The sequence below is a fragment of the Acinonyx jubatus genome, chromosome B3, assembly GCF_027475565.1.
Source record: "Acinonyx jubatus isolate Ajub_Pintada_27869175 chromosome B3, VMU_Ajub_asm_v1.0, whole genome shotgun sequence".
In the NCBI taxonomy this organism is placed as follows: Eukaryota; Metazoa; Chordata; class Mammalia; order Carnivora; family Felidae; genus Acinonyx; species Acinonyx jubatus.
The window spans coordinates 51,886,536-51,900,082 of NC_069386.1; the positions used below are offsets into that span (position 1 = coordinate 51,886,536).

General features: G+C 39.0%; 1 protein-coding gene across 2 annotated transcripts in view; it reads left to right on the top strand.

Annotated features, from left to right (window-relative positions):
* Positions 1-312: 312 nt before the first annotated feature.
* The window catches only part of LOC106967273 (aromatase), a 132,946-nt gene continuing 119,711 nt past the window's right edge, over positions 313-13,547 (top strand). Inside the window, exon 1 of one of the 2 annotated variants that reach the window (XM_053224022.1) lies at positions 313-775. The gene's annotated coding sequence lies outside the window, so the exon portion shown is untranslated. The remainder of the gene's footprint in view (positions 776-13,547) is intronic. The other variant, XM_015063504.3, reaches the window with a different exon arrangement.

The window sequence follows — 13,547 nt, forward strand, 5'->3', positions numbered from 1 at the left end:
TTAAGAAACTTGAACCACTGTTTTTGAAAGGACAAAATAAAGCTTTACACAGTGTAGGGCACTTCAGTTTTCAAAGTACTTTCTCATGTCATTTGAGCCCTATAATAAGCTTGTGAAGTGAGCAGGGGAGATCTTATAACCATTTCACAGATGAGAAAGTGAGGCTCACGAAGTTTAAGTGACTTGCTCAAGATCACACTGTTGAAACCACACCAGCATTCATCCACACTCTCTTCATTGAAAGTGGGAACCTTCTTGACCCAAATCTAGGGCCAGTCAGGAATGCTGAAGATGATGGACAGGAAGTAGAAAAACAGGGCAGGGAAAGGATTCAAACTGATGAAATGGAAAAGGGCTTAGAGCGGCTTGGCTCCAAGACTTAAAAACAAAGGCGGGGCAAGCACTGATTGCTAGAATATGTAAACTACGCAAGAGAGAGAAAGCCAGTCCCCAGCCTAGCATTTTATGGAGGGTTCAGGGAGAGCAATGATGTCAGAACGATTTCCTGGAGACCAGGTAGGGGAACTGTCATCCCTACATCTCAGAGATGAATATGGAACCTGAACAAAAGGTGAATTTGGGGATTGAGAGACCAAAGCTTTTCCTCCTTGAGGTCAGAAGCCAGAATGACAAGCAAGATTAGATGTGCCTCACCTCTCCAAAGTCTAAGTGAAAGAGACTAAAAGGGATTCCTGCAATGCCAAGTCTGGAGAGATGGCACTCCATCTGCAGAACCAGGGGACTGGAGGACTGTCCCCAGCCAGGGAGAATGCAGGTCAGACTACAGACTCTGAACTGAGATGACTTCTTTTTTAAGAGATGTGCATAACTGTGAGATATTAGGCTATATCTCTCCTACTCTTTACTTCCTCTCTCCCTCCCCACTCCTCCCCTCCCTTCCCCTCTCCTTCACCCACCCTTCCCTCCCTTCCTTCCTTCTTTCCTTCCCTTCTTTCTTCTTTCGTTTTAAAGTCTGACCAAGTTATTAGGAATGAATTATTCTCACATGTCATTTTGCCCTGTTTCTTTTTTAAAAAATTTATGTTATTGTGGTAAGAACACTTACACAAGATCTCCTCTCTTAGCAAATTTTTAGTTGTATGATACAGTATTGTTGCATATAGGTACAATGTTGTATGGCAGATCTCTAAAACTTACTCATCTTGCTTAAATAAAACATTATGTCCTTTCATTAGTGACTTCCCATTTCCTCCTTACCTCACTCCCCAACAACTATTAATTCCAGTCTTTGATTCTATGAATTTGAATGTTTTAGATACCTCATATTAGTAAAATCACGTGGTATTTGTCTTTCTATGATGCGCTTACTTAGCATAATGTCTTCAAGGCTCATCCATGTTGTCTCATATTGCAGAATTTCTTTTTTAAGGATAAGTAATATTCCAGGTATGTATATGCCACATTTTCTTTTCCCATCTGTCAATGGATATTTAAGTTGTTTCCACATCTTGGCTATTGTGAATAGTGCTGCGATGAACGCTGGAATGCAGATATCTCTTCAAGATCCTGATTTCAATTCTTTTGCATAAATACCCAGAGTGGGATTGCTGGATCATGTGATAGTTCTATTTTTAATTTTTTGAGGAAACTCCATACTGTTTTCCATAGCAGCTGCACCATCTGACAGTTCCACCGACAGTGTCCAATTTCTCTATGACACTTGTCTTTTGTTTTGTTTTGGTAATAGCCATTCTGATAGGTGTGAGGGTAATATCTCGTTGTTTTGGTTTGCCTTTCCCTGATGATTAGTGATGTTGAGCATTTTTTTATATGCCTATTGGCCATTTGTGTGGCTTCTTTGGGGGAAATATCTACTCAAGTACTTAGCCCATTTTTAATTGGGTTATTAGGATTTTTGTTTGTTTTTGCAACTGAGTTATATGGGTTCTTTATATATTTTGGAGGCCAACCCTTTATCAGATATATGGTTTGAAAATATTTTTCCCCATTTCATATGTTGCCTTTTCAGTCTGTTTTTTTTTTTTTTGCTGTGAGGAAGCTTTTTAGTTTGATGTAGTCCCACTTGTCTATTTTTGCTTTTGCTGCCTGCTTTTGTGTCAGATCATGAAATTATTACCAAGACCACTGTCATGAAGCTTTTTCACTATTTCTTCTAGGAGTTCTACAGTTTCAGGTCTTAAATTTAAGTCTTTAATCCATTTTGAGTTGATTTTTGTGTATGGTGTAAGATAAGAATCCAGTTTCATTCCTCTGTATATTTACATCCAGTTTTCTCAACACTGTTTGTTGAAGAGATTATTCTTTTCCCATTGCATATTCTTGTCACACTTGTTAATTACATATGCATGGATTTATTTCTGTGTTCTCTATTTTGTTCCATTTGTCTATACGTCTTTCCTTATGCCAGTACTATGCTGTTTTGATTATTTGATTATTTTGATCTGGAGACAATCATGTGATTTTTATCCTTTATTCTGTTAACATGAGGTATCTCATTAATTGAATTTTATATGTTGAAACATCCTTGTATCCCAGGGATAAATTCCACCTGGCTTTGGTGTATGATCCTTTTAATGTGCTGCTGGATTCAATTTGTAAGTATTTCACTGAACATATTTGCATCTTTATTCATCAGGGATATTGCCCTACAATTTTATTTTTTCATATATGGTGTCTTTGCTTTTGGTATCAGGGTTATGCTGCCCATAAAATGAGTGTGAAAGTGTTCCTTTCTTTTCAGTCTTTTCTAAAAGTTTGAGGATTGGCATTAATTCTTTAAATGTTTTGTAGAATTCACCAGTGAAGTCATCTGGTCCTGGGCTTTTGTTTATTAGGAGGTTTTTAATTACTGATTCAACCTGAATGCTAATTATAGGTCTGTTTAGATTTTCTATATCTTTATGATTCAGTCTTGGTAGGTTGTATGTTTCTAGGAATTTATCCATTTCTTCTAGGTTATTCAATTTGTTGTTGCATGATTGTTCATAGTAGCCTGTTATGATCCTCTTTTATTTCTGTGGCATCAGAGGTAATGTCTCCTCTTTCATTACTGATTTTATTTATTTTAGCCTTCTTTTTTCCTTAGTCTATCTAAGGATTATTCAATTTCGTTTATCTTTGGTTCTTGAAAGAACCATTTCTTGGTTTCATTTTGTTGTTGTTATTGTTGTTGTTTTTGTTTTGTTGTGGGGGGGCAGAGGGATAAGGAGAGACAGAACCCCAAGCAGGCTCCACGCCAAGCACAGAGCCCAACATGGGACTGAACCCACAACTGTGAGATCATGATGTGAGTCCAAATCAAGAGTTGGAGTGTAACCAACTGAGCCAGCCAGGCACCCCAGTTTTTGTTTTTGATTTAATATAATTTAATTTTTTAACTTATTTAATTTGAGAGAGACAGATACAGTGTGAGTGAGGGAGGGATACAGAGAGAGAGAGAGAGGGAGAAGGAGAGAGAGAGAGAGAGAGAGAGAGAGAGAGAGAACAAGAGAGAGAGAATCCCAAGCAGGCTCTGCATTGTCAGCACAGAGCCTGATCCAGGGCTCAGACCCATGAAACTGAGACCACGACATGAGCCAAAACCAAAAATCAGATGCTTAACTGAATGAGACACCCAGGAGAACCTGTTTTGTTTTTGTTTTTTAAATTAATTTCTTATTCTCTGTTTCATTGATTTTTGCGCCAATCTTTTGTTATTTCCTTGCTAATTTTTGGCTGAGTTTGTTCTTTTTCTAGCTCCTTGAGGTGTAAAGTTAGGTTGTTTATTTGAGATCTTTATTCTCTCTATCCCTTCTTCTTTTTACTCTCAACAAATTTCCCTTTTAGTACTGCTTTTGCTACATATCATAAATCTTGGTGAGTCATAGGTTTTTTGTTGGTGGTGGTGGTGGTTTGACCTGATGTATTTTCTAATTTCCTTTTGATTTCTTCTTTGAACCAATTTTTGTTCAAGAATATGTTGCCTAGGGGTGTCTGAGTGGTGTTCAACTTTGAAGCACTTTGGAGGATCCAACTTAGCTCAGATCATGATCTCCTGGTTCACGGGTTTGGGCTCCACATCAGGTTCTCTTCTGACAGCTCAGATCCTGGAGGCTGCTTCAGCTCCTGTGTCTCCCTCTCTCTCTGCCCCTCCCCTGCTCACACTCTGCCCTCTCTCTCAAAAATAATAAATAAACATTAACAAAAGAGTATGTTATTTAATTTCCATGTATCTGTGAATTTCACAGATTCCTTTTGGTATTGATTTCTAGATTCATTTCATAAAAGATACTTGGTATGATTTCAGTCTTCTTAAACTTGCTAAGCCTGGTTTTGTAACCTAACATGTGATCTATCCTGGAGAAAATTCCATGTGTACTTGAGAAGAATGTATGTTCTCCTGCTGTTGGTTAGATATGCCTCTTAGGTTCATTTGGTCCACAGTGTTGTTCAAATCCTGTGTTTCCTTATTGGTCTTCTGTCTGAATGTTCTATTCATTATTAAAAGTGAAGTATTGAAGTCTCCTGCTATTATTGTATTGATATCTATTTCTCCCTACAGTTCTGTCAATGTTTGCCTTATATACTGAAGTGTTCTAATATTGGGTGCAATTATATATTTATAATTGTCATATCTTCCTAGTAAATTGACCCTTTTATCCTCATATAATGCTCTTCTTTGTTTCTTCTAATAGTTTTTGATGCAAAGTTTATTTTGTGTGGTATATCTATAGCCACCTCTGTTCTCTCTTGGTTACCATATGTATGGACTCTCTTTTCCCATCTCTTCACTTTCAGCCTATGTATGTACTTAAATTTAAGTTGAGTTTCTTATAGATAGCATATTGTTGGGTCTTTTTTTCTTATCTATCCAGCCACTTTATGTCTTTTGATTGGGGAGTTTAATTCATTCACATTTAAATTACTTGTAGGCAAGGATTTAATATTGCCATTTTGTTTTCTGTTAGTCTTGTAATTCTTTTTGTGTCTCCCTCTCTTGCTGTCTTATTTTGTATTTTGTTGATTTTTTGGTATTGATATTAAAAAAAAATTTTTTTTAACGTTTATTTACTTTTGAGAGAGAGACAGAGAGACAGAGGTATGAGCAGGGGAGGGGCAGAGAGAGGGAGACACAATCTGAAGCAGGCTCCAGGTGCTGAGCTGTCAGCACAGAGTCTGACATCGGGCTCAAACTCATACTCTGCAAGATCATGACCTGAGATGAAGTTGGATGCCTAACAGACTGAGCCACCCAGGCACCCCATAGTATTGATATTTTTAAAATTCTTTTTTCTTTTGTGTAATTTCTATAGATATTTTTGGTGTTGGTGGTTACTTTGGGCTTATGTAAAATATCTCATAATTATAAAAATCTATTTTAAGCTCATAAAAAGTCTATTTTAAGTTGTTCAATCACATATAAAAACTTTACGCTATAACTTCTCTCTTCACATTCTTTTTTTTAATTTTTATTTTTATTTTATTATTTTTTTTTACTTTATAAAACTCAATTTTTATTTGAACACCCATGTTTCCCACAGAGGTAGTAGGAAACTTAAACTCAGTCCTATTCATAATTTTCTTTCTCCTTGTGGGGCTCTGAGAGTGCCCTGGAATTCAGGAGTTGGACCTCTCCACTCTTCAAGCATCTCTTCACATTCTTTGTTGTTGTCACAATTATATCTATTCATACTGTTTCTCTTTTAATGAATTGTTAGTTATAGTTAATACTTTTGTCTTTTTTATACTAGGATTAAAACTAATTTACCTACTACCATTACAGTAACACAGTATTCTGTATTTGCATATATATTTACCTTTACTAACACATTTTATACTTTCTTATGCTATTGTGCTGATGTCTGGTGCCTTTTCATTTCAACTTGAAGAACTTCCTTTAGTATTTCTTGTAAGGAGGTCTAATGGTGATGAACTCCCTTTACCTTTTGTCTGAAAGTCTTTATCTCAGCTTCATTTTGCAGGATAGTTTTGTTGGGTACAGTATTCTTGGTTGCTAGTTTTTTTCCCTTGAGTACTTAAAATTTATCATACCACTTCTTTCTAACCTGCAAGGTTTCTGCTAAGAAATCACTGATAGCCTTATGACTATCTTATGAATATGATAGTCTTGGAATTTTGACAATTTGATTATAATGTGTCTCAGTGTGATTTTTTTTTTTTTTTGCTTCTTCTTTTTTGATCTTTTTTGGGCTTCTTGGACTTGGATATCCATTTCCTTACCCAGACCTGGGGAGAAATGTTCAGCTGTTATTTCTTTGAATAAGCTTCTTGGTCCTTTGTCTCTTTTCTCCTTCTGGAATTCCCCCAATGTGTATGTCAGCTTGTTTGGTGATGTCTCATAAGTCCCTTAAGTTTTCTACACTCTTTAATTCTTCCCCCCACCCCCCTTTTCTCCTCTGACTGAATTATTTCCTATGACTTATCTTAAGATTCACTGATCCTTTCTTCTATTTGATCTAGTCTGTTTTTGAACGAGCTCTAGTGAATTTTTAAGTTTAGCTATTGTGTTCTTCAGCTCCATAATTTCTATTTGTCCTTTTTTATATTTTCTATTTCTTTATTGAAATTATCACTTTATTCATATTCTCCTGGCCTCAGTGTGCATTTTTATGACAAGTTATTTTGAATTCTCTGTCAGGCATAGCATATAACTCTATTTCATTAGGATTGTTTTGTGAAGATTTATTGTGTTCCTTTGTGACATCTTTGCCTGATCCTTCACTTTCCTTGATGCTGGGTTGGTCTGCAGTAGACAAAACAGCCACCTCTCCCAGACTGGCTGTGTACAGGAGAAGACCCACACCAATCAGCCTTGCCAGAGATTCTAGGGACCTTCCAATCTTTTGTGCTAATCTAACCCACTTTCTATGTTCTTTGCAGCTCCTAGATGTCTAGAGTATGCTGGGTCCTATCAGTGCACTGGAACAAGTGAGATTGAAGCCATCAAAGCCAAACTTGGGACCATCTGTCCAACTTTTCCTTCCTCAGGGAGAATCTTGGAACTGTCTATCTATCTATTTATCTATCGATCTATCTATCTATCTCTGCTTGTTCTGTGCTGAACCAGGAAGGTATACTATGGTGACTGTCAACCCAAATCTCTGTAGCTGTTCTCACTAGCCCCCAGGCAGTCAGGTTATGTCAGGTCATATCAGCACTCCAAGACAGGCAAGTTAGAACCAGTCCTTTGGGAAGCTCCCAGAAAAGTTGTGGTGTTGGAAGCCTGAACCAGCTCTTTCCCTTGCCAAGGAGAAGCAGGCAGCTATGGTTTAGCTTGCTTTCTCTGTGCTGAGCAGAGGGGGAGATGCCATGGGATTTCCCAGTCCAAGTCATTGTCTCTGTTCCCCCTCTGAGTGGCTAGACTGTGTTGGGCTCATAAGAGCCCCAAGACTGGCAAGACAGAAGCCAATTCTCTGGGGAGCCCTTTTTGGAAAAGTTGGACCATGGGATGAATAAACTAACTCTTTCCCTCCCTGTGAAAACCTAGGACCTAGGGAGTCTCTTCCTGATCATAAGGTACTGTGCTGAGGGTAGGAATTCTGGCAAAAATTATGTCCTGAATTTCCCTCCCGGCTACAGTGACCCTGGCTTCATGTTTGCCTGGGGTGCAAAACCTTTCAATTAGTTTCTGAACTTCTCACAAAAGGAACTTGTCTGTGAATTGTTGCTGAATAAATGTGTTTGTGGATAAAGAAGGTCTTCCCACTCTGCCATCTTGCTCATGTCACTCTGGGATATGTTCTTGAATGGAATGTGTGTTGCTTTCTTAAAGCTGTGCATGTAAGCACATAGTCTTCAGACTTCCCCTTCTTCTGTGATCAGAAGAAGACCCCAGTATCTGGGCACCAGTAGGTATCCTGGCAAAGAGACCCAGCTGGATATCTTTGAGGGAGAGGGATTGTACAGGTTCCCTGTGCTCTACCTCCATTCCCAAGACTGGGCAATATAAGAAAACTGGGAAATGAGAGTCTTCCTCCTGGGGCCATGGTTGGGGTAAAACTACCCACCACTTGTGGGTCTGCCCCTCTTAAAGCACCCCAGTGATTGGCACTGATCCCAGAGAGCAGAAAACATTACTATGATACCTAAGGAGCTCAGCAATACTCTTAGAAAAGCGGCTTGCATACAACCAAGCCACTAGAGAACAATAACTTTAAAAATAATAATAACATTAGAATGTAAAGATTTCAGTAGAGCACCAAAACAAAACAAAACAAAACAAAACAAAACAAAACAAAACAAAAACTTTCTGAAGCCAAAAGACAAGATCTGCAAATTAAGTAGATAGAAAAGAGAGAGATAATACTTAAGTAGTAGAAAATAAATTCCCCAAGCTAAAAAAAGACCCAAGTCTGCTGATTGGAAGATTTTGGCAAGTTCTGGGCAAGACAAATGAGTCATAGCTTGGTAAATGCCTGAAGTCTAAGGATAAAAAGAAAATCTTACAATTTTCCAGAAAGAAAGTACAAGTTACTTACAGAGGAAGAAGGATCATGGGGGCATCAACTTTCTCTTTTGTAACACTTGAAGCAGAGAAGATTGAGGTGAATCATGTGAAGATTACTAAGGAAAAAAAATAGTTCATACCAAAAATCCTGTAGCAAGACATTGTTCCCCTGTCAGAGTTAAAGAAATACATTTGAGGATATGCAAAGATTCAAAGGATGTGTCACCCACATCTTCCATCAGTAAAAAAGATATTAATAAAAGATCTAACCAAATAATAAATGAATCAGTTTAAAGGCTTCAAGATGGAGGGAGGATAAAAAGGAAACAAACTGTGATGAGCAAGAATCCTTACAATATATAACTAGTTACACTCATATGGATAATAATAGACTATTTGGGGATGTGTAATAGAAGCACTCAAAATAGAAAAGACATATTTGAAGGGAAATGTTAATAATAGCCTGGAACTAAAAGTACTAAAGAAGAAAGAGGGGAAGGAAAACTTTACCACAGGTCTCGTTTTGGTGTGAGAGTGGGAAGTGAAAGCATTCTAAAGGATTCATCCTTCAGAGGAAAAAGAACAGCGTTTTGGGGGGGAAACAGTCGGACTCTTATCTTCATATAATGGAAGATATCCATTTTGTCACCCTATGTAGAGATCCCAGATTAACAAGGAAAATAAAAGAATTGAATAGCAACTCTAACTAATTAATACAAAGGGAGTGGGGGGTGAAATAAGTAATAAACAAAATAGAAGAAACAAGTCACTGAGGACTTGTTTGCTAAATACAGTGCATACTTTTCAGTGTGAAGGTCAATCTTACTTGACCTCTCTGCAACCTTTGGTGGTCTTCACCACTCCCTCCTTCTTGCCATTCCTTCCCATCCTGGCTTCCTTGACATTATTTTCTCCTATGTTCTCTCCTATTTTTTTGACTATTCCTTCTTAGGCTCCTTCAACTGTTCTTTAATCTCTATTCACCTTGATTGCTAGTGTTCTCCAGGGTTTTGCCCTACTTCCTCTGTACAGACTCTCCCTTGGTGATTTAACCTACTTCCAAAGCTTCTGACCATCACCTAACATAGATGACTTCCAAAATTTCTCGGCAGACAGGGCTTCTCTTCTGAGTGCTAGACCCACAGGGCCAACTACCAGTGGTGTGGTTCCATTTGGAGACCCACAGGGACCTCAAACTCGGCACATCCAAACTTTCCCCAAGTCTCCTGTTCTTGTATTCCCTAAAAACAAAACAAAACAAAAACCTTTATGAAGTCAGTGGAAGAAAGTACCATATCACTTAATTTTTTTAATGTATATTTACTTTGAGAGAAATAGAAGCAGAGAGAGAAGAAGAGAGAGAATCCCAAGCAGACTCTGCTGTCAGCATAGAGCCCAATGCAGGACTCGAACCCACAAACCATGAGATCATGACCTGAGCCAAAGTCAGATGCTTAACCATCTGAGTCACCTAGACACCCCATATCAATTTACTTTTTATTGCTTTATTAGTTATAGCAAGATTTTTTCATGTTTTGTCGATCAGTTGTGTGTGTGTGTGTGTGTGTGTGCAAAATCTTTGCTTGATATTCTTTATACCCCTTCCTTCCTCTCTGACTTGTGCCTTAACTTGGGTCCTGATAAACACCTCAATCAAATTACTGCAACACTTTCCTGAGTGTTCCTCCTGCTCCTGGTCTGCTAGTTTATGCAACCAGACTAAATTCTTCAGTCTGAGTGATATATTTATTAGACAACTCTGACTGTGCCACTCTCCTGCTTAAAATATTTCAATGGCTTCCTGTTGCCTTTGGAATGAAAACCAGGCACGCTAGCATGGCCCACACAGCGCCTCCATGATCCAACTCCTGCATTCTCTTTCTAGCCTAGTTCTTGCCACTCCACACTTCTACCTTATATCCTTTCTTCTAGCTTCTGGGAGGCGCCTCTCCTCTGTTTCATGCTATTACAGTACTCATCTCTGCCTTTTGTGCCCTTTCCCCCTTCTCCCTCTGGTTAATTTTCATTCATTCTTCAAAACCCACCTCTGGTGTTCCCTCTGGTGAGCCTTCCTCACTCCTGATCCCACCTCTCTGGAAGGGTTAGCTGCCCCAACTAGGAGCCCCCACTGCAATTGTGTTTAGACATCCTGGTGGTACAGCCCATTGTTTTATAATTGCCTTTTCATTTGTCTGTCTTCTTGCCAGTCTGTGAGCTCCTTGAGTATAGGTCTACATCTTCCTCATCATTATAGTCTCAGAACTTAAAGCAAACCTAGCATACAGTAAACATTCAATACATTTTTGAATGATTGAAGTTGTGATAAAATGAAGCACTCTTGCTATACTTTCTTTCGGAGACTCCTTTCCTGACCATAGAATTCATTCATTTATTTAGAAGGGGGAGTAATCAAAGTAATCAAAATGCCTCCATCCCCTCTGCTCAGTGAGAGAGGGTGCCTCCTTGAGAAACTTTCTCCACCCCGGGTAGTGTTTGAAGAAGGTTTCCTATATCTGCTTACTTTGTAAAATTTCCATCTTTGGGCCCTGGCCTTGTTGACCTTCCTGTTACACTTCTTTGGGAGCACTGTTAATACCATGTCTTCCCCTAAAAGCCCTCCCTCCCTGTTTCATAAAAGGACCCAAGCCTGAATGTCCAAGCAGACACTGGACAGGTTCCAGTCAGCTCTAAAGGGTGCCTTGTTGGAGTCCTCTCCCCTTTCTGTTTGCCATTGCTTGATTCATGCTGAGTTTCAGGTGGGGTCCTATGAGCTGCAGTTGGGGCCTCCTGATATAGTGCTTCAGACTGTTTTATGGTGGACCCTCCTGGAGTGGGGGACCAGAGGGCAGAAGGCAGTACAAGGCAAGGACATTGTTCAGGCTTGAACAGGAATGTATTAGTCAGAACTCTTCAGAGAAACAGAAGTAACCCATCCTATTGGCTGTATACACACACACACACACACACACACACACACACACACACACACACATATATATGATGTATATATAGACAGGTTTTATATGCACTTATATATGTAAATTATATATTATATATATAAATATTGTATATATTATAAAGAAATATATACTACATAATATATATGCTATTTATATTATACATAATATATGTATATATATATAGTTTATATATATACTATAAGGAATTGGGTTAAGGTGATTATGGAGGCTGACAAGATGTGCAGCATGAGTTGGCAAGGTGGAGACTTAGGAGATCTGATGATGTGGTTCCAGTGAAGTAGCTAGTAGTCTTGAGACTCAGAAAGAGCCAGTGTTTCAGTTTGAGTCCTAAGGCAGGAAAAAGTTGATGTCCCAGTCTAAGGCAATCAGGCAGGAGGAATTCTCTCTTACTCTAGGGAGAGTTAGCCTTTTTGTTCTACTCAGGCCTTCAACTAATTGGATGAGAACCACCCACATTGGAAGGGGCAATTTGCCTTACTCAGTCTATGAATTTAAATGCTAATCCCATCCCAAAACACACTCACAGAAATACTCAGAATGTTTGACCAAATATCTGGGCACCCCATGGCACACAAGCTGGCGCATAAAATTAACCATTTCAGAAGGCAATAGAGTGAGAAGGTGGTCCCTACCTCGAGCAGTTGGAAGAAACAGATAACCTACACACACACAAACACATGCGTGCACACACGCGCATGCACACACACACACCTGCCCTGTAACGAGGCTTCTCAGAAAGGGTAGTTTGACTTCCTAATAGGTAATTTTGGGAATTTATGGAGGCATTTGTCACTATCACAATTTGTCACAATGATGGGAGTGGGAGTGCCACTGGATGGGGGTGTCAGATGTTCTGCCATGGTCGGGATACTCTATACCGCAAGGTACTGTCAACATGACTTTCAAATGTCCCACTAGATGTTTATGTCCATGAAAACCCTGTTCATAATTATCTGGGTCTAGCATGCAACTCCATCTTACGTATAAACATGAAGGATTTTTTTTTTCAGTTTTAACATAAACTGAATTTCTCTAGGAATGCAAAATTGAATGAAGGTGGTACATTTTGTTCAGGACTTTACTGAGAATTGTTCCTAGCAATGCCAATCACAGTATTTGAGTCTACACATAGTTGCAGACATCTAACTACTCATTAGGTCTTCCACTGTAGCTGTGTACACATTTTTCCAGGTATTTAAATACTTAATATTTTACTATAAAATTGCTTTTCTTGCTCTTTGATTATAACACAGTGAGTACTTATTTATAATTTTTTGAAATTATGGATTTTGAAGGGGAAATTCTGTATGTAGGCAGATTACATTATTTATGGTTTTCATTTGAGAATAACAAAGGGAGAGTTATAAATTATTTGTTATAAAAAGAGGCATTTGGGTCTAATGTGGCTGAGAGCCACTATTCTAAGTGAACCATTGCCTCCGAAGAAATGCTCATCTATCTGTCATGCCCAAGCCTGGCTCCAACAGGTCTCATGCTGTGAGGAGGCTAGGTAGGTCCCCAATAATTTATCTTCCATTTTGGGAAACTTCAGAAATTCACAAGTCCCAGGGCACTTGGCTGTCTCAGTCAGTGGAGCATGTGACTCTTGATGTCAGGGTTGTGAGTTCGAACCCCACCTTGGGTGTAGAGATTACTTTAAAAAATCTTTAAAAAAATTAACAAGTCTCTAAGTAACTGGCTAATATGCCTACTCATCAGTGTCACTGAGATATTTCTTTGTTCAATCACAGGCTGGCAAGATCAAGAGGGATTTGTGTCTATTTCCTTCTAAGGACTTACAGATTCTGCCTCCTCCAATGAAAGCTGCCTGGATCAAGTGTACCTTGAGGAAGCTCTCTCTCCCCTTCTCTCCTCTGCCTACACTTGCTCCACCTTAAATTCTTTTTAATGAGATCATTTATCTCCTGAAATGGATTATAAATTCCTTGAGAAGAGAAATTGATGTCCCACCTCCCAAGGCTCTCATTAAGAACGTTGAATGAATGGGGGCACCTGGATGGCTCAGTTGAGTGTCCAACTTTGGCTCAGGTCATGATCTCACGGTCCATGAGTTTGAGCCCCGCGTAGGGCTCTGTGCTGACAGCTCAGAGCCTAGCTCAGAGCCTGGAGCCTGCTTC